The following is a 20,275-nucleotide window of genomic DNA, read 5'->3' as shown; positions in this document are numbered from 1 at the left end:
TCTTGTGCTTTCCTTGATACCTCTGTATGAAGGCTGTTACTATTTACCATCTCGCAGTGATATGTTACATTTGATTGAACATTGCTTCTGTCATTTACATTGACAGAATTATTACATCGGTAATAATATTTTGCAAGAATTTTATAGCTTGAATTATTACATTTTTTTAGAAAGAACTGTTTAATGCTTCAGAAATGTTCAGGTTGATAGCATTCACCAGCTATGAACTAGCTAAGTAACAAAATACAATAAAGAAACCAGGATTTTTTCCGAGCAAAAAAAAAATTATTTGCTAAGCTTATTAGATATTTCAAACATCCGTGTTAATCATGCTAGTCTTTTTTAAAGAGCCAGCCTTGACTTTGTGGAAGGGATATTTATGCAGGGTAGCTGTGATAAATAAATAAGTGCTGGAACTTCTAATCCTGTGCATAATTTTCTGATGCAAACTGAATATAAATGGTTTTCAATCACATTTTTCTACTGGTTCTCTAAACATTTGATAGTGTGCAAAACTTCATGCTAGAGATTTGATTATGTAAAGCTGCATATACATACACACATCGTCAAGAGTGAAACCTGTCAGAAAATTAGACTTTTAAAGTCTCCTTTTCAGTGGTAACAGAGTGTGCCCTTTCTTACATAGGCTGAAGACCCATTATACTCTCCTGTACCTACGAAAACCCCAGTTTCTCAGCTAATTAACCTATGTATCTTTTGTTTGCTCTACAATACAATAGAAAGGTGATCCTTTGAATTAAATTTACATAAAGCAGCAGAAAGAGAGGCTGAGTTAGGCTAAGTATCCACATGTACCTGTGGAAGTGCATGTTTCATAGCTGTGGACAAAGATAATAACATGCAAGGAACAGCTATTCCAGAAAATGATGTAGCCTTTCATCCTTAATAACCAAATAAAAAATGGGAAGTCAGTACTTGAGAGCTACTCTAGCAAGCAGATCTCCAGGAAATAAGGTTCCCCACAGACTTCTCCTTGATCTTTAAGCTTAACGTGAAACATTTATATGCACGCAGCACCTGGCCAGAAGACGTGGGAAGACACTTTTATCACACTGGCTGTATTTCTTTCTTAAATAATAGATTTCATCTTTTTTCCCCCCCCTTCCCCTGGAAATGGAATACATGCTCAAGAATGTTTCTGTACTTTCTTTTTTTTTTCTTAAACAGTTTAAGAATAACCAGACAATCTTGAAAACCTCAACATCACACAATCTTGAAAACCATCAACACTCCTCAAACTGCCTGGTGCTGAATTGCATCCCAGTTTTTGAATGTAAAAATATGTAGTCAAAGTAAGTTAAGCATTATTTGGATGAAGAAGTACTTAAGGAAAAAAAAAATGTGTTAAGGTTAATTGAATGCTAATCTTCCATTCACATTTCTTTGACATCCAGACACATGGGTAAATGAGGCACAGACAAGATCCAACAGAAACTACATAAGTCAGTTGAACTATGTACAAGATTTTCCCAAAAGCATTCCACAGGAGTGAAGAACAGCAGAATGGGAACCTTGAATTGTTGCTTCAGACTGTTGGCAGCTTCACAATAGTTGACCCACTTGTGTCTTAAGCAGGAGTTAACTTATCAAATATACAATATGCATGCAAACCTGTACATGCTGCAGCTATATCTTCATATTCTTCGAATTACTCGTTTTATATACATCCTTAATGCAGCAAGCAGCAGTTAAACATGCAAACCTCCATAATAACAGCATAAAGCAACCTCAATATAGATGCTTCCACTGAAGCAAAAAGGCAAACACACCTTGATTCAAGTGATAAGCAGCTTAGTGCAGTGTTTTGTATGTAAAATGAAAGGGAATTTTATCATGGTGGGTTGCTGGGTTGTTTTGGTTTTTTTTTTCAGTATTAATATTTTCTTTAAAAATAAGAAATCCCAAAATATGTTATCCTTTAAGACCAGAATCTATGGAGTGCATGGGCTGAGAAAATAAAGCCATTTTTTTGCAAAACAACTCATTACATCTTTCTCAAACAGAAAACTTAGATTTTGCTTCAGCTTTGCAAAGTTGTCCTGCATTTTGTCTGAAAGCAAACGGGAGGGGAGGAGAGGGTGGGGCAGGGGAAAAAATATATCCAAACAAGATTACTCATAACTGCAAATTGGGGTGTTTTTTCATTTGGGTTCCTGGCTGTGGCTCTATTGCTACTATGGTACAGAGATTTTCCTGTGGTTTAAGTGTGAGAGAACATACGTTTTAAGAGAAACTGTGGAAGAAGTTTTTAGCCTGGTTACTTCTGTGGTCTGGGAGATGCAGATTTGCAGAATTTGGACACCAGATTTTAGCCTTAAACCACCTCTTGTATTTCAATTTTTGTCCCTTTTTCAGGATTCCCAGGGATTTGATAAATAAATGCTAAGAAGATCACAAGTACACAGGAGAAAAAACAGCTGCAGAGGCTGCATGCAACTCAGCAGTAACAAATGCAATTAGGCCCAGAAAAAGCAAGTGAAGAAACACTGGGAAGAAAATGAAAATAAATCTTTGCTGCAAAGTGTGAATTAGACTTGTATCACCTAAGATTAGGATTTGAAAGTAGAAAAAGCAGAACATGAAATACCTTAAAAACATTTTGGGTTACTACACCTATTATAAGAGCACTCATCTCTCCAGCTGATTTTTCTAGATTTGCATATGTGGAGAAGAATAACAAATATTCCTCTTTTTCTGCCTTCCCTTGTGTGAGGGTGTGTTGTTTCCAGTTAGCATTTTGGAATCCGAGGCATGGGAAATTCTCTGCACAAGCCAGCGGGAAATCAACACTCCCCCCCAGTGCTCTCTGATGCTTTGAAAGCCTTTAAGAGCCCTCACCGTTTTCTTTGCAATGCTCAGGAAAGAAACTTCAGAAAAATCAGGAAAAGTGAGGCCACTAGTTTTCAGTTTTCAGCTAGACAGTCTTGAATTTGGGCAGGTTAAGCTATGGATATGAGTTTAGTGATAGCGAGCAAGCCATTGTGACTGTAAGTACTGGGGTACTTGGTCATCCCTGCAAAGTGCTGCTGCGTTCCTTATGCTGCTATGTGAAGAAATGTGAATGCTTTGGAATAGGAGTCAAAAAAAGCCCAGCATAATAAGCAGGAAACCCACTGTATTTTGTGGCAAACAAAGGGAAGTCAGCATGGCTGCAACTCAGAGAGCTATAGCTTAGCAACATTCTTCCGACACACAGGTCTAAACCCATTTAATAACACCCAAATCCAGTTTTCCTGAGCCAGTATCGCAGCCACTGAACAGCTGAACAGAAAGCAGGCTTTGCTTTTCTCTCCCATGTATTTTGCATAGATTGCTCTAAGAACAACAGAAGGCAAAGCACAGAAGCTGAGACAGGCAGAGAAATCCCAAATTTTTAACAGAATCCTTAAAAGATGCACATTTCCAATACTGTGTCATTTGAGGCAGTTCATATCATAGCTCAAAACAGAGCTTTAGACATCTAGAATTATAGAATAGTTAGGATTTGAAAGGACCTTGAGATCATCTAGTTCCAACCCCTCTGCCATGGGCAGGGACACCTCACTCTAAACCATGTCACCCAAGGCTCTGTCCAACCTGGCCTTGAGCACCGCCAAGGATGGAGCATTCACAGTTTCCCTGGGCAACCCATTCCAGTGCCTCACCACCCTTACAGGAAAGAACTTCCTCTTAATATCCAATCTAAACTTCCCCTGTTTAAGTTTTAGCCCCTTAGCCCTTGTCCTTTTGATGCAGCCCAGGGTACGGTTGGCTTTCTAGGCTGCGAGTGCACCCTGAAGCTGGCTCATGTTCATTTTCTCATCGACCAACACCCCCAAGTCCTTCTCTGCAGGGCTGCTCTGAATCTCTTCTCTGCCCAACCTGTAGCTGTGCCTGGGATTGCTCCGACCCAGGTGTAGGACCTTGCACTTGGCATGGTTAAACTTCGTAAGGCTGGCATCAGCCCACCTCACAAGTGCGTCAAGGTCCCTCTGGATGACGACTAGGTACTTCTAATGTAAATGAATGTAAGCAGACATAGAAACTGGGCAAGTCCATTGTCCACTAAGTAAGGGACTTGTGAAGATATAAAATTTGGACACAGCCAGTACAAAGGGCAAGCACCTAGGTGAACCATATGTCCCTAGTGTGAATTTACACCTAAAACATCAGTGTTAAAGTTGGCTTATTTGGCTTGCTAAATACATTTATGAATCCATATTCTTTACAGTGAAAATACTTGTTTTACTTGAGATTATTTCCTGCCCTCATGAAGCACATAGAGAAGGAATTGCAAAGTTCTGCTCCAGCATTTTCACAGTCATTCCAAAGGCTGAGTTTTGGTACATCAATTTCAGGTGGAGACAACAAGGATTGCTTCAAATATATTCAACTATTACTTTTTCAAGAGGAACTAAAGACAAGCTGGCAACAGTATCCAGCCTCTGCACCAGTCTTACATTGCTCTACCGTGATCACAGCTACATAGCCAGGGATGCTATTGTCCTTATAATTTTGTCTCGTTTCTTTTTCTGTTGTTTTGTTGTTGTTGTTTGGGTTTTAAGTAACACAGGAGATGGGTGGCAAATCAAGATCACTGTAGGGAGAAAAAAAAGAAGAATATTCTTAGAATCAAGGCAGTTGAATGCTGCCTGAAGAATTAGGGCCTGTGTCTGCCATGGTACATAACAAAAGGCAGTATTCCAAAGAAAACCTTAACTTATATGATGTTCACTAATTCTCTCACTTCTTACATGTCCCATGTGGAACATCTGGCCAAGTTGGCTGAGTGCTTGCATTTTCAGCCAAAGTTTCATGTATCAGTGGCTGTCTGAATACCTAATATGGTATAAAAAAGCAGCACGCTTTGGAAAGCATTTTCAAGACATCTCATTGTGACCACCAACATTAACAGCAGTTTGGCAATTTTGACCCGTCTCACAACACTGCCCAGGTTGTCCAGTAGCGCTGCTTGTTTTTTATATAGACAAAGTATTACAACAGTGTCCACAAAGAAATTATTAATTCAGCCATCATCACACAATACGAATCATATCTTTTTCAATGAAGATAAAAGAAGCGTTGAATGCTGCTGATGTAAAGACCATCTCATCTGAAAACGAAAGAACGTGCTGACATGGTAAAAATAAGCAGTTTGGTGTTTGTATATCTAAACACTGCATTTCTACTTCTGTAGAAAGGAGAAATCACAGGATACACAGGCAATATTAAATTTAACACATATGCTTTATTTTGCATCGTTAATTCTTTTTTTAATCCAGATTTTTTTTACTGCAATACTCTATGAACTCATCTATGTAGTTATCAAGAATCCTATGGAAGAGACAAACCCTTAAAAAGTTAAATCCAAGCGTCTCCAGTTTGGGAACTGTAATCTAACATGCTGCTCTAGAGCCAGTGGCAGCACAAAATTCTGTCAAAGATTAGGGCTAAGATAACAAGAAATGCAAGAGTAAGTTAATTAAACAATACTGACTAATTTTCTGGCATGGAAACCATCACACGTCATTCTGGTAAAAACAGAATCAATCAAGTTCGTGATTTCCATTTGTGGTTTTCAGGCATAGTGAACTCAGTGGAGGACACGGATTGTAGCAGTTTTATTCATAGGCAGGATCACTCCCTCTGAGCCATTACAGTTCCAGTTAACTCTGGAAGTGCAATAGCACTTCTGGGACTCCTGCCACTTGACGATACTCTCTCCGCAAGCGCACTGGGGTATTTCTGTCAGATGCACCACTAGCGCGTGCGTGACCTTGGCTTTGAAATACCCCGTTCCCCGAAAATTCAGTGTGTGAACGCTTACGTGTGCCTTGCGATCCAGCGGCTGCTTGTTTGCCGGCATGGGGACGCGGGTGGCCGAGGGACGGGCGCTCAGGCTGACCCCGCCTGAAGAGCCTCCCTTTGGAGGTGGCGAAGAGCAATGGTGACATCTAGTGGGCACGGGCGTGTGTGACACGCCGGGAGGAAGGCGCCGGTTACAGGGCTCACCCCTTCGCCAGGAGCGGGGAAAGCCGTCGCTCCCTAGGGAAGCCTTGTTAGAGTTTCTATAACCCTTCCAAGGATGCCATTAAAAGGTATTTTAGATAAGCGCGTGGTCCCGAGTACTTCAGGGGAGATGGGGACAGACGCAGAGACGTCAGATTTCAAAGCATCCGCTGCTTCGACCACAGATGTCAATTTAAGATGACAAGCTAACAAGTCTCCAGTCAGCATACATATGTGCGTTTGGTTTATTTGGTTTCTTTTTCCCCTATATCAGAAAAAAATAAGGGAAACCGTTGACACCACAACTCCTGTGTCAGATTAAAGATAAATAATGATATTATAAAACAATAAGAAATAATGAATAATAAAAAATAATTAAGAACTGCTCACTGAAAAGGCTATGAAGAATTTTCTGGACACTAATATTTTTCCCCTTCCTATCTTAGAAAGCTGAATCATTCTTGCTGTTTCTGGAAAGCTTCATTCAGCCTAATACTGACGCTCACAGGGGAAACATGCCATGGAAACGCCAAGGGCAAATGGTTAAAACCTGGCACATAAGAATCAGTTGAAACCAGAACCTTACAAGTGGGAGTGCTGAGCAAACATACAAGGCATAATGCTGTGCTCTAGCCCTCCAAAACTTACACAGGGAGGTCAAATTAAATACGCTGTATTTTGCAGCCCAGATGTTTTATTGCACCCATGCAAGTCAACAAAAGTTTTCTAAAAAGACATAATGTTTCACTAAAATGTAGTCCTGCTTGAACATTCTTCAAAAAATAGGGAACGACATGTACATGCCAGAGACCCTTTGAGGATTTGTTCAGTGTGACACATCCGTTAGTGTACGAGATCAAGTCCTTGGGAAGTGTGACACAGGAAGTTTCGTCAGCCAAACCCAAACTTTTCTCTTATGAGCATGTGAGCCCTGTGTTTATTTGTCATCCATACAGCCAGCAAGACTTCTGCTCCTTTTTGGGTTTTTACCGGAACAAAGTTTAGGAGGCTTATCGTGTCACAAGCTTTAGAAAGAGGCAAATAGAGCTGTGATGGTTTAAACCCTATCTACACATCCCTACTAGCCTTGGTTTGCATGTTCCCAAACCTATTACTCCTAAATAATTTACAAGAAGATGGTACACACCTTTTCCATCAGTTTAAAGCTAAAATGCTGGACTTCATGTTACAGCATCTGAGACTCAAGCACTACCTTGACTCAACCTTAGAGGTGGAAACCTCCAGCAGAGTTGCAGCATGGAAAGCTGCAGATCAAGGAAACAGTTTAAAGTACAGTGTCAAGATTCACCAGAATTTGCTTGACAAATCCCCAAGCCAAAAAAAACCTCTGAAATTTTCACAGACACCCAGGTGGCTCGCTCTAGCCTATCAGGTGACGGAGGCAGAAAGAAGTGTTTCAGAAAACTGCGTATAACGTATACGGGGCTGGGAGGGGGGCAGAATCCACTGCAAAACATATTGCAAGACCTATCCACAAGGCCAAAGCCTTGTCAGGCTTAGCATCTACACCACAGCAAATAACACTCTTTTCTACACATGTTCTTACAATACTGCCAAAACCTCTTGCACTTACGGAGGACAAGACAAAGTATTTTCAAATACTTGTTGCATCCTTCTGACTGAAAAGATTCTTACTTGACTCAGTTAGCAGATTTCTTATACACAGAACACGGGGAGGCTTCTTATACACACACCAGAGTGATGCATATGTGGAGACAGAAGCAGTGAAAAGAATGCAGCAACATGAAAACCAGAAATAATCATAATAGTGAAAACTTTCCTTTTCCTCCTAAAAAATAGTAACAACAGTAAAGCACACATTGGGTAGCAGCAGTTTGTCCATGTGCCAGAGGAAAACAAATAAAGTAAAACTAAAGAAAAAAATACTAAATTTTTAAATGTCTAAAGATTTATACAAGCCAAGTCCTTTGAGAGAAAGAACAGCTCTCTGAATAACCAAACACTGGGCTCTGGCATTAGTTTTTAGAGTTGTTATTCCTCTCCTATAAGACTGCAGTAATCTTGAATGTCTGCTTACCCTTCTGAGGTCCATGCAAGAATCTATTTATAACTGTGGGATACCAGTGCTAGTGCATCATGACACATGGCCTCTGTTACTGGAAATGATCCTGGCTGATTTACTAGCAACAGCATGAGTAGTTGACATATCCTATGAGAACAAGAGCATAATTCTTAGAGAGGAAGTACAAAAAAGAAAAGAGAAGCCTTGAGATACACTCAAAGGTACTCAAAACAAACAAAAATAAAAGGAAGAAAAAAGTCTCCCTTTTGAATGTGATTTTCCTCATATAGAGAGAAATAAATGGAGTAAAGATCAAGTCAAAGTATCTGTCAATTCTGTCACATCAGCTCTTGGATGTTCTAACCAAGGTAACACAGGGTTACTTTTTCAAAAGTGAAAAGTATTAATAACCACAAAAATAACAGCCAAGGGAACCAGACCGGGCATGCACTTAAAAAAATCCTTGCTTACAGACTCTCTATTACCACACAGCAACTCCACAAAACTACTGGAATAAAACTCCTAAAACTGATTTTGCTAGAAGTTTGAGAGTTATTCTTCCCTGCAATCCATCAGGAGAGTATCTTCACAGAACCAGAAAAAGAAGTCCTGCTGGGATATCAGCTGGCACATTTTTGCACCTTCCACAGCTTTCTCTTTTCCATTCCCTTGAGTGTTGTATCAGTCAACACTTCACAACGCTCACATTCCCTTATCAACAATCAGACACCAGTGTTCATGGCATCCCCTTGCCAACGGATAGGCAAGTTTGACACATGCCTTTTTTTACTGTAGAGATTTGATGAACTGTGATTCTTGGCTCTTGGTATTTCTAAGTTTGGGAACAGCTTTATCACCAGCTCTGAATTAAGGCTATAAAACATTTATGAGCTGTGCAATACAGCAAACGAAATGGTTAAGTACAATATCTGTTCAGCAGTAAAAACAATTGAGCTAACATGCTAAGGAGTAACCCACACCACTACTGATATGACTGGAGTGTTTGCCACACTTTGCGACAACAGGAGTCTATTTATACACTGGTGTACGGAACAGACACTGTGCTAAGCAAAGGTGAGAGTAAGAATACACAGGTACGAGCAGTCTAACCCTTTTTAAACTATATACTAAATTACATAAATTAATCACTTTCAAGGTGTTTTTCATAGAGTTTAAGCAAGTCAAGCATTTCCACAGTTACAAATCCTTCTGGGTACTCAAATGTCACACAGTGGGAAAGTTACTTTGCACTGTTAGTGTCAGCAGGAAACTCTTACTATGGTTTCCAAAGAACATCCCCATGTCACTGCAACTACATGGACAAAAAAGGGTATTCCTTCACATAAGGCATACCCTCCTGACTCATCTCAGTATAGTTCATCTATAGCATTCAGCGCTGTGTATTCAGAGGAAGCTGCTATTTGAGGTAGTGAACTGCTTTTGCAGACATCAGTGTTTTCATGGTAAAGGACAGTGTTGCTGGGACAGAGCAGAGTATTGCTATAAATGTCAGCTTCTTACAGTTATTTCTGTTCTCAGTAGTGGTTGATTTCTGAAGTGCCAAATTAAAGAGCAAATGAGATAAATACACCTATATTGTAAAATCAATAAGTTAACAAGTCTCCTTGAGTTTTTCAGTCTAATGTAAAACCTTTATTTCCTTCTATACAGCAGAAGATATTTAACTGAGCAGCTCACACTGCAGGAGTCAACAATAGTCTGGAAAGTACTTTCCCCAGTTTGAAGATGACATGTTCCAAGAGCCATTTCTCTAAGGAAAAGTAAAAGAGCTTCAGGTTAAGTCAGTGTAAGCAGCCCTAGAGACAGTACTGATGGTTTTTGCAACCTAAGTATTTAGCTTATACAACACCATCCTAAAGAAGATTCATTATTTTTCGAGCTAAGAAGGAAAACTTGAAGCTGACATAGATCATTAAGTAATATATTTTATAACTACAGATTAGCTGCATCTATTTTGTCAGGGTTATTTGGTGTTTGTTTGGGTTCTGCTACCTTGTTGCACTGTTGTTCAAGCTGTCAAATGTGCTTCAATAATAAGAAATCTTTTGCCTGCAAAGTTTCCTTCCCCAGGTGAATTTAATACCCATCACTTTGTAATAGGGGCTGCACCTCTGTTTCTGTTACGGGTTTTGATAGGATTTGGATTTGATCTAGAAGGCGCAATTGCAGTAGATGTGGTCCGTCTAGTGAGAAGCTCTTTACTGATGCTGGGGATTCCTCCTTCTCTCCCCAGGCCAGCAGGATGGAATCTTGGCACTCTTGACTATGGTATATCCACATATCTCTAGACATATTCTCTTGATAATTAAGTTGTGGTCTGTCTTTTAATCTATGTTTTCTGGTGTTAACAGTAATTCACAGATGGCTCTCCAAGTATCAGAGTCAGCATTTCCGTGTCAACAAGGCATTATTATTTATTTATAAATACTGACATGATGAATCTTTACACTCTGATTTTGGGCCAGGTACTGCTTTCTAGGTACCTTCTTCCCCTGTGGAGAAGACAGTAATTTGCAGGCCACACACCAGACAGTTACTGAACATTAAAGAATGACCTCAGGACAGCCCTGCCTAGCACCACATGACACTTCCACATGCAAAGTCCAGTACAGGGAGGCAGTTTCCCTGTTTATGTATTAAGCACTTGTGTAATCTACATAGACATCACGGACAATCACTTTATCAGCTCTGCACTCAGTTCACAGATTGAACTACTCAGCTCTAGCAGATTCCCTGACTCACAACAGCTGTGGCTCCCCAGCACATTAGCTGGGAGCAGAAAAGCCTTTCTGAAGGCCCCCATCTTTGTTGGCTCTAGCTGTCATTTCCCAGCCTCTGTAAATCCCATGACAACCCAGCAACGCTCTGCAGCTGCTGTAGCTTTAGCCAAATATATCTTTGGCACTCTACAGGGTGCCTCTTGAGGAACTCAAGCCAATTGTCCTCTGAGCTGCTAAAAAGCCTGAAACCTCCACCTACAGACCCTTCCTTCTGCATAGTGTGTACTGCCAGCTACAATGAGAACTGTTTAATCTCTATTTTCACACAAATGCTTTACTTTCTTCTTAGCTCTATAATATTTAAGTTACTTTGTCATCATTTATCTGAAGATTTACCACTTTCACATCATTCATAGAAGATTCAGTGAAATCTAGGAACATCTGACACTTAGTAAAGATATGTATAGGATATGATGTGGAACTGCATATAGGAACATTGCACCACTTGTTGTCCTAGAAAGCACTTTGCACTTTCCTAAATCTATGACGTTCTAGAGGCTGAAAATTCCCAGTTTCAGTACATAGTTAAAACAAGACTCTTTGTTGGATACCCACAAAGTGGTCCCTATTCAAGTCATAGTCTTCACCTACATCTCTTACTCCCAGTCCAACCCATGCTAGAGCAGGGCCAAAGGAAGCAACCTTGAAGGGAATTATTATGAATGTTCTCATGGGACTTCATCTGCCCAGGTAAGAAGCAGTTAAGGACACCTTGATTTTCTGTCATCTGGTTTAATGATACCCAACTTTCAGGGAATTATTTTAGCTTTTTATTTAAGTTCTGATTGCCCACAGGTTCAACCATCATGACGAAGCAGACAGATTTTAAATACCACTATTACTGTTAACCAATATGATGCTTTTCTGTTTCTCCAGAAAAAAACACAGATAACCATCACTGTCAACAGAATTTCTGAGTGGGTCACACAAGCATATTTTCCTCCAAACTGACCCAAAGAACACTCTAAACATCTGTCCTCAACAGTTTTAAACTGTCCTCTGGCACTAACTTGGCTTTCTTTCCATATTATTCTTTTTTTAACTCAGAACAACTTTTTCCAGTTATCCAGAGGAATCTCCAGTAAAAACAGACAAGTCATGAGTTGATGTTCTTGATATTTTTGAGGTTAAACAAGTATTTTTATTTTTATTTAGAGAAAGTCAACATAATTCCTACAGATTGCTGTGGAGACTTCTGACTGAACTGAAAATTTGTCTCACATGCTTTATGAGGCTGTATAGACAGGAAAAGGAGGGCATGAGACTTATTTTTCTTTAAATTACAGAAATAGTTTAACTTCAGCCAGCTATGTTTTCCTTTGCAGTCAATAATACTTATTTCATATCACAGTTTATCCTAGGATTTACACCCTCATGTAAAAAGATCCCACACTTTCACAGATAGACGTAAGTTTGCAAGTTTTAAAACGTATGCACAGGAACAGAGTGCCAGTGAACATGAACATTACCAAGAAAGCGCTCATGTATGAAGAGGCAATGGTCAACAGTGGCTTAATGGATGAACACGTAGCAGATGGAATCAAACTCACAGAAGAATTCCTTCTCCAGCTGGACTAACAAGCAATTGAAGTGAGGCAGGTTTAATGTTGTCTATTGCAAGAATTAATTTTTTTACTTCACAGTTTCTTCTAGCATCCTGATATGGATTCCTTCTTCCAGCCACCTAAACAGTTAGGGCTCCAGGTAATATAATTCTACCTAAACATTGAAAGACTTGAATTGGGCTGTTGCTTCTGACTTCTGGTGTTCTAAGATCAGCTGAAATACAGGACAGAGGCCTGGAGTAAGAATTCCTGGAAATGAAAATACTAATTCCCCTCAATGATCACAAGAACCTAAAGAGAATGAAAAGGGAGTCTAATTCAAAATATCACTTCTTTCAATATTCCTCCCATAATTAGGAGCAACTTCTTAGCAGCTACAGCAATTTACGATTTACTTTAAAAACACCCATTTTGAAAGCAAATTTCTTTTTTTTTAACTGATGCTTAATCACTCTCTAATAAATTCTCAGAGGGCAAGAATCAATATAGCTCCATGAAAATCAAGCATGTTGTACAGATTTACTATGCTCAAGTTTTTTTTCCTCTAGCATCAAACTATTTGCCAGTCATATTGTCAATGAGGATGCTGGATTTCACAGCATGGATTACTCCAACATACTTTTGGTGCTTTGTTTTGGGAATATTATTGTTATATGTAGCAATGGAGTGCTTGGAATCATCCCGTTTTCTCCGTTCCACCAAGGTGAACATAATGAAGGACGAAAATAATTGGTTTATCCTAATGGAAACTGGATGACAGAACATAATTTCTAGTAAGTTCCAGGAACAGAGAACTACATGTGCTAAAGGAATAGGGTGGCACAAGGACAGACACAAGTTATTTAAAAATAGAAGCAAAGATGGAAATTAAAAAAGTTTCTAAGAATGCAAACAACAATGAACTGAAGTAAAAATCCCTAACCACTTTAAGGGAAAACCTGGGGGGATAATGGAAAATAAAGTGTTGATGTCAAATGAAGAATACATGCAAGAAAGGGAAGTCTAAGACAACTTTCTATGGATATTTTTCAATTGTCTGAAAGCAGCATGAAGGCAGGACAAACCAGCCAAGATCAAGTGATGACTGAAGACTGATGTTAAAGCTTAAGCTTAGGGATGGTTTCACAATTAGAAATAACTTACAGAAATGAAGAACTGTCTTTGGAGGATAACCTCTGACTGGATCCCTTAAAAAAACACACAACCAAACCACCCTGTTGGCTCAAATCCAGTACAGCCACAGAGAAAAAAAAACAAACAACAAAAAAAACCCCAAAATATCTACAGTCTAAATCAATCACACAAATGTGATTGCCTAGTCCTGTTCCACACAAAAATAGGAGCAAACATGACCACTCACCTTCCAACCTTTCTTTCCAAGCTGCAAGAGTCTGTCAGGTTACCCTGGTGTTTCCTCCCTGAGCCATTTCCAGTTTATAGAAATCCTTCTTGAAGTTTGGCTTTCAGGGTGTAACACAGTGTTCTAATAGTGGCTGACCTAGCACCAAACACGGTAATGTTTATCACTTAATTCTTACAAGAATCTTTACTGTTTATGATACACGTTTGTCCTAAGTTCTCTGGGAGCTTAAGCAAAGCTGATTAAAGAAGTCATGGGGTTTATGATGCATTAAGTTACTGCTTTATGCAGTAACTGAAAGGAAAAAAATACTCTTAAGTTCAACCAACAGTCTTAGCTCCTAAATGTCTGGCTTGTTGTATGAAATATCTTTTGTTTGCTTAGAGTAGGTCAGCCTCAATAATTTCCTGATCAGTTTCCACCCGTTATCTTACTCGTAAGGTCCTATTCTTTTACTGTTTTTTTAAGTTGCTTTTAAGTATTAAATAGCTGAGGAACAAGAATTAGTTCCTAGAGGGCCTATTAGAAAGCCTCTTGACTGTTTGGTGTGTATCACTTACACTGAAGTATAAATCCATATAGCACACTGTTTATTCTTAACTATAATGTCTCATAAGTATCAGACATTGCAAAGGCAAAAGACTAACAAAGGGCTAGGTGCCACCAATAAAATTATATGTGGTCTTTAGCCTACATTAATATGGCACTGGGATACTTTCCTAAGATACAAGCATGAATTATGTATTGCTTAGGGAAGAAGGGAAAACACCCAGAACCATCTCCAAGTACACACAGCTGGGTACAGTGTGGTATTTCCGGACTGTGCTCCCAGTGATTTGAGCTAAGGTGGGGTCCAGGTACCTGGAGACAGCCCTACTCCTGAGCTCTCTGTGCGTTCACACCATACTGAGCTGAAACTTCTCCTTCCTCCTGGAATCCAGCATGTCCAGAAGGAATTCTTGGTAGCCTTGAAGGAATCAGCACAAACACAGGCTGGTTTCTAACACCTGTTTGAGCTGTAACAATGACAAGTTCAAGCTTTCTCTGTAGAGGGCTTTACAGCTGGTCTGCATCACATTCACAGTTCTAGTAATAGGAAGATGGCACACAATAGTTGAAGGTAGGATGAGACACATACAAAGGTCCTTCCTTCTTCAGCCTGAGCATCTTTGTTACTGGCCTACTGTTGTCAATTGAGTGTCAACAAGTACTGCGAGTGTTGTTAGCTTCTCTCAAGCTGCATTCTCGTTAGGGAAAGATACCAGGTTACATTTGATGTATTTACCTTCCTCTGAACTGATAGCTGTTGACCTTCACTAAATCTTTTTGGTGCGATAGTTTATAAATTTGTTCTCATGTTTTCCTCTCATGGTTCCCAAATGTCAAGATGAACTTTGGAATGACACAGTCTCTTCCAGCCTGTTGACACCATCTCACAGCTGTAAAACCGCTGCTAGCAGCTGGCTTACTAGCCACTGATTTTAAAAATCTCAGATGAATATTTTCCTGATCCGCAAATTTAAAAATTATTGATTTGCTGTCTAAATACATACAGTAACTAAAGATAATGGTAACAACAGAAGGGAGTGCTCACAGATCAGGCTGGCAAGCTTTAGGTGAGAGTTGAGTGATGCGATCTGTATTGTTTTTCCCTTGTGACTGAAAACTAGAGGCTGCGTTTACTGACTGCATGTATGGCAGAGTCAGAAACAAGCAGAAATAAGAAAGATCATGAAGAAGATGAGTTTGGGAAGACTGCCCATAGTGCACTGGTAACAGTCTTCTGGAAGAAAGACTTTTTTTTGCATTGAAGGCCCTTTAGAATGAGACTTGAAGATAACAGCAGCTTCCCGCTCAAATTGTCTTTCTCCAAAAAGAATATATGGAGTTGTACTTTAAAAAAGTTATTGAGTTGTTGGCTTTTTGATTGTTTTTTCTTTCTAAGAAGAAACCTGCTAGGCCATACCTAGTTCTACTGAGTTCAGCTGAACTAGCAACAAGGTTGGAATTAGGCATGTGCTTCAGTATCATGCTATATCTTTACAGTATCAGTACAAGATAGTTTACTATCCTGAAAAAAATTAAGATTATATACTAAAAACTCATAAAAATTCAACTGTAGGTAACCATTTTAGCTACAGCATGCTTTCATACACATGACTTTACCTCCTAATGGAGCTTTGCCAAGAATTTCAAGGCCCAGCATTAGTTTGCATATTTTGAGTCCCCTTTACTACAAAGAAAAAATATGTCCAGACTAATTTTTCTATTATATAGTTTACTCATTTTGTAAAATAAGTAGCTGCAATTGCTTAAGTTTCACTGATTTTACAATTCAATTCTATGTAACTAACACTGGTTATCCAGAGCTTATTTTTGCTCCCTTAGGCCACTTCAGTGGTCAGCTAGCATCTGATCCTAGGGTTAGGACCTGGAATTCATTCGCTGGCATACCTGGCTGCCAGCTGGCTGGCACACCTAACTGGATAGTAGGTGTCCTCTCAGATTGCTCTGTTCCTCTACTGAATTTACTTGTGTGAAAGAGGACCATCATCCTTCCTGAAGGACCAAAGATAAAAGTTAAAAGGAGATTGTGAAACCCTGCGAAGTTCTGAAAATACCACCTGAAAAAACCTTTCAATATTGAGTATGGGTCTTAGCAAGGACAAGATAAGAACCATAAATAACAGACAGGCTGCTGTGATGAAGAAAGATTGATTTGCTCACTGTGCCCATAAAAGAACTAGTGGATTTACAGAGGGATACAAAAAAAAAGTACCTCTTTTTTTTAATGGTATGATTAGCAAAGCTCTGGAACAGGTTACCCAAAAAGCTGTAGAGCTTTGGACATCAAAAGTTTTCAAGAACAGAGGAGAGAAGTGTCAGGAATGATGCAGGTACAGCACAGCCTGCCTTGACTGATCTCATAAGGTCTACTTGTAGCTTGTTTTTCAGTATATACTCCTTTCATTTTTTGCTATATCTTTAGGTGAATTAAGAGTCTTAAGAAAATAAAATTGGCTGCCTGCCTGACCAAACATAATGAGGTTTGTATCAAAATTCATAAAATCTGCAATTCAGTAGCTTTTCAGAAAAATACTCAAGCATGTTCCCAGTGTTAGACACATATTAGGCTAATGTCACAGGAAGAATTTATTTAGGCATGTGTTTACTACAAATGCAATATTTCATAATTTGGTGGGGGCGGGTGGGGGGGGTGTTGGCAGAAAAAAACCCAAACTCTAAATCTTTTAACATAAAATCCCAGCAAATGATGCACAGGATTTTTATTTCTTGCAGTCTCTGCTTTCACATTGGGCAAGGAAATGAAAGCTGTAGCAAGTAAAAGAGACCATAGCTTTTTCTTCATTCCTCCTACACATGCATTAAAAAGAGGGGGTGAGTGAGAGGAACAGAAACACTTTAACCCATTTACATTCCCTTTGCTCCGTTTCCTCAATCCAAAAACCAAAAAGAATTCAAATGAAATATGAGAAGCTTTAGCCCAAAGGCAGAAAATCTCAAAAGTGTCAGTGGTTGTTATGGGAATAAGGACAGAGTGAGTTTAAGAGGCCTTCCAGAGTGCATCAGTTACATTAATGTCCACAAACTAATTACCTTACATGCCCTGAACTTTAACTCTGAGCATATTGTTAAATGACATGCGATCAAAACCTACTGCTACATCGTTGTAAATTGTCTTCTGAGCGCATATATCAGGAGTTTTTATCCATACCGCTTAAGGCAGAAAAGGTTGCACACACTAAATTTCAGTTTTGTCACTACTTCTGTCTGAGACACTCCAATATTTCTTTACAGACAAAATGTTGTACCTAACTGCAAACACTATGTAGAAGTGACTGATCCAGCACATCTTCAACAACACATTTAATTATGAACAGTTTTTATACACTTGTTTTTCTGTCATGCTATTAGGTTTCAGAATTATTCCCTACAATCCCAACAGAGGCAGAGCTTATCCAGGAAAAATAAGTTGGACTGCAGTCCACAGAAAAGTTAAGATCTAGCAAAGAATTTGGTGTTGAAATGGCCATCGTAACAACTCGTTATCAAACCAATGCCCTTTGTCAAGTTCAGCTATTTGCTATGAAACTGAAGACTACATTATGCTCATTGTACAGTATAAATTTATTAACTCTTTGTTTATTAGAGTTTTTTTAAAAGTCAAAATAAATTACCTTTTCCTTTTTGCATTAATTTTTCCAGGTTTATTTTAAAAGAAAAAGCCTAGGCACAAGCCTAGCTTACAGGCAAAATAGAAAATTGTTGTTAAATTGGTGTCAACCAGAAAATGGATGGTGAAACTCATCGGTGAAACTTTTGCTAATAACAAACATTTGTCCCATGACATGGATTGTAAGTACAGCACATGACAAGATATGCATTACAGCAGCAGGATGCAGGAGTGTTTTGCTGAGTGAGTCTGAAGACCCAATACTTCATATACCAAAATATGTAGACATTACACCATCAGATAATCACTTCAGTAATATACTATCAGCATAATTTCCATGTTATGAGTAAAACTCATTAATTTAATTGGTCTTTTCTGTGTTCTGACTGAACATACCTTTTAACATGTACGTCATTTTCCTCAATGTACTCACTATTTCAACCTGAACTGGTCAAATTATTTTTTGAAGTCCATGGCAATATAACAAAATATGTTAGACTGGTGATGCAGGAACAAATCTGACAGTTTTACTCCCAGCTACAATAAATCTGTTGAAAAATCTAAGTTTACAATAAAATTCAAAAGGACTCAGCATAGGAATCAAAACACTGTAACAGACACTTCCATTTCCAAAAGGAATATTCTCCTCCCTCTCCTCCTTGTTCATTTTTATTTGCCCAATGCTACAACTTTGTATTTCTTGTGCAAGATATAAAGGAATGGGTCAATAATGTTCTAGCTTCATAAAAGACTGTGTTGAATATAAGCCATCTCAAATATTATCCCGAAACAGGAACTTTTTCAAGTTCAAAGAGTCAACAGAACCCCATGCTTCTTGATTTTAATATGACACAAAGTCCTTATGTGAAAGACATTGTGTTTCTAAATGAAGAGAGATTGTCAGAGATTTCCAGTGATTTCCAGAGCACAGAGGAGAAATCCATTTATAAATTGCCACATAAAAGCAAACCCAGGTTAGGGATGCACTAAATGTAGCTATAATCTAAGGCTAGATATTTAAGTATGCTGTAACAATTTCAGGTATCATTAAAAAAGTAAGGAGATGGCAACTCCTGTTCTTGTAAGAAGTCAGATTTCTTCCTCAGTAGGAAAAATAGTGGCCAGTTATAAACTTGTAGTTACTTATGCTACTACATACATGGGTCTGAGGTATCCCTGTAGCTTGTGAAACTCATCAACCATCTATTTCTTGGTATCTTGAAGGATACTATATAAATTCATTGCAGAAATGTCAAAACACTGATCTGATGATCAGATACTGAGCAGTCTTCATTGACCCTGGTTGCCCTCAAGTACTAAATACTGCATGAACTTTTTTTCAGCTTCTAAACTTATTAGTTAACATACAAGTTCTGTTGCAGCTGTGATGGTCTGGAGACATCACAGCAAGTAGAAGAGCAGTATTTTCATATTATATTGAAAATAACGCAGTTGTGAAAAAAATACACAAACCTTTAGGCACTGAAGCCTTTTGCCCCATAGCTCCCCTACGAAGTGATGTTGGGGTTTGTAATTTAGGATGTTATTTGTGCACAAAAGCCTTGACTCAGCTTTTCTGGAAATTACACTAAGAAACTGGTGCTGACCATGACCTAGCTGCTCAGACAGGATAATGACTCTGTTAGGGAGATAAATCCCAATTAACCAACCAACAAAAAAATACCCTTCAACAACCAAAAAAAAAACCACCACCACACACAAAACAACAACAGAAACCACAACCCACATGCAAAAAAGCCCTCCAAAACACATACACATGAAATGGTTAGAAGTCCACCAATCCCAGTCTTCACTCTTCTCCACCTTGAATTCATCAGTAGCCCCAAATCACTGATCCATTTTTCAGAATGAAGTACTTTTCTTGGAGCCATGACATCTTCTAGGCTCCTAAGCAGGAACTTGTGTTCTATGGTGATAAAAAAAAAAATCTTGTTATGGGGAGAAGCTTTTGCTTCAGTGTTTTTGGTGATGGTTTATGTAGTCGAGTTTTAAGGAGTATTACTGTGCAGTCAGTGAATTCATCATTTTGCTCCTTTTTCCAACACAGTTTCAACAGAAATAACAAACACCCTATTCCACCTACTACTGACTGCAACCATGATTTCTGGAAGTGTTTGAACTAAAACAATGTATTTGTGGTTTCTGTTCATCTTTGCCTGAGATGTGACATAGAACCTTTAAGAGCATCATGACCGATAGCTGCTTCTTGAACTGTTTACTCAACATGGTTCAAAAGTTTTCTTCAGCTTTGGCTCAAAGGGATTTCAGTCTCGAGCCAGA

General features: G+C 38.9%; 1 long non-coding RNA gene across 1 annotated transcript in view; it reads left to right on the top strand.

Moving 5' to 3' along the window:
• LOC134155515 (uncharacterized) overlaps positions 1-1,969 on the top strand; it is a 73,450-nt gene extending 71,481 nt beyond the window's left edge. Inside the window, exon 4 of the long non-coding RNA XR_009961593.1 lies at positions 1,189-1,969. This is a non-coding gene — a long non-coding RNA (uncharacterized LOC134155515). The remainder of the gene's footprint in view (positions 1-1,188) is intronic.
• The last annotated feature ends 18,306 nt before the right edge of the window (positions 1,970-20,275 follow it).

The sequence above is a fragment of the Pezoporus occidentalis genome, unplaced genomic scaffold, assembly GCF_034315485.1.
Source record: "Pezoporus occidentalis ecotype Australia unplaced genomic scaffold, CSIRO_AGI_Poc_V1 ctg79, whole genome shotgun sequence".
Taxonomy (NCBI): Eukaryota; Metazoa; Chordata; class Aves; order Psittaciformes; family Psittacidae; genus Pezoporus; species Pezoporus occidentalis.
Note: the sequence above shows the minus strand (reverse complement) of the source record. Positions and strands in the feature narration are given on the sequence as shown.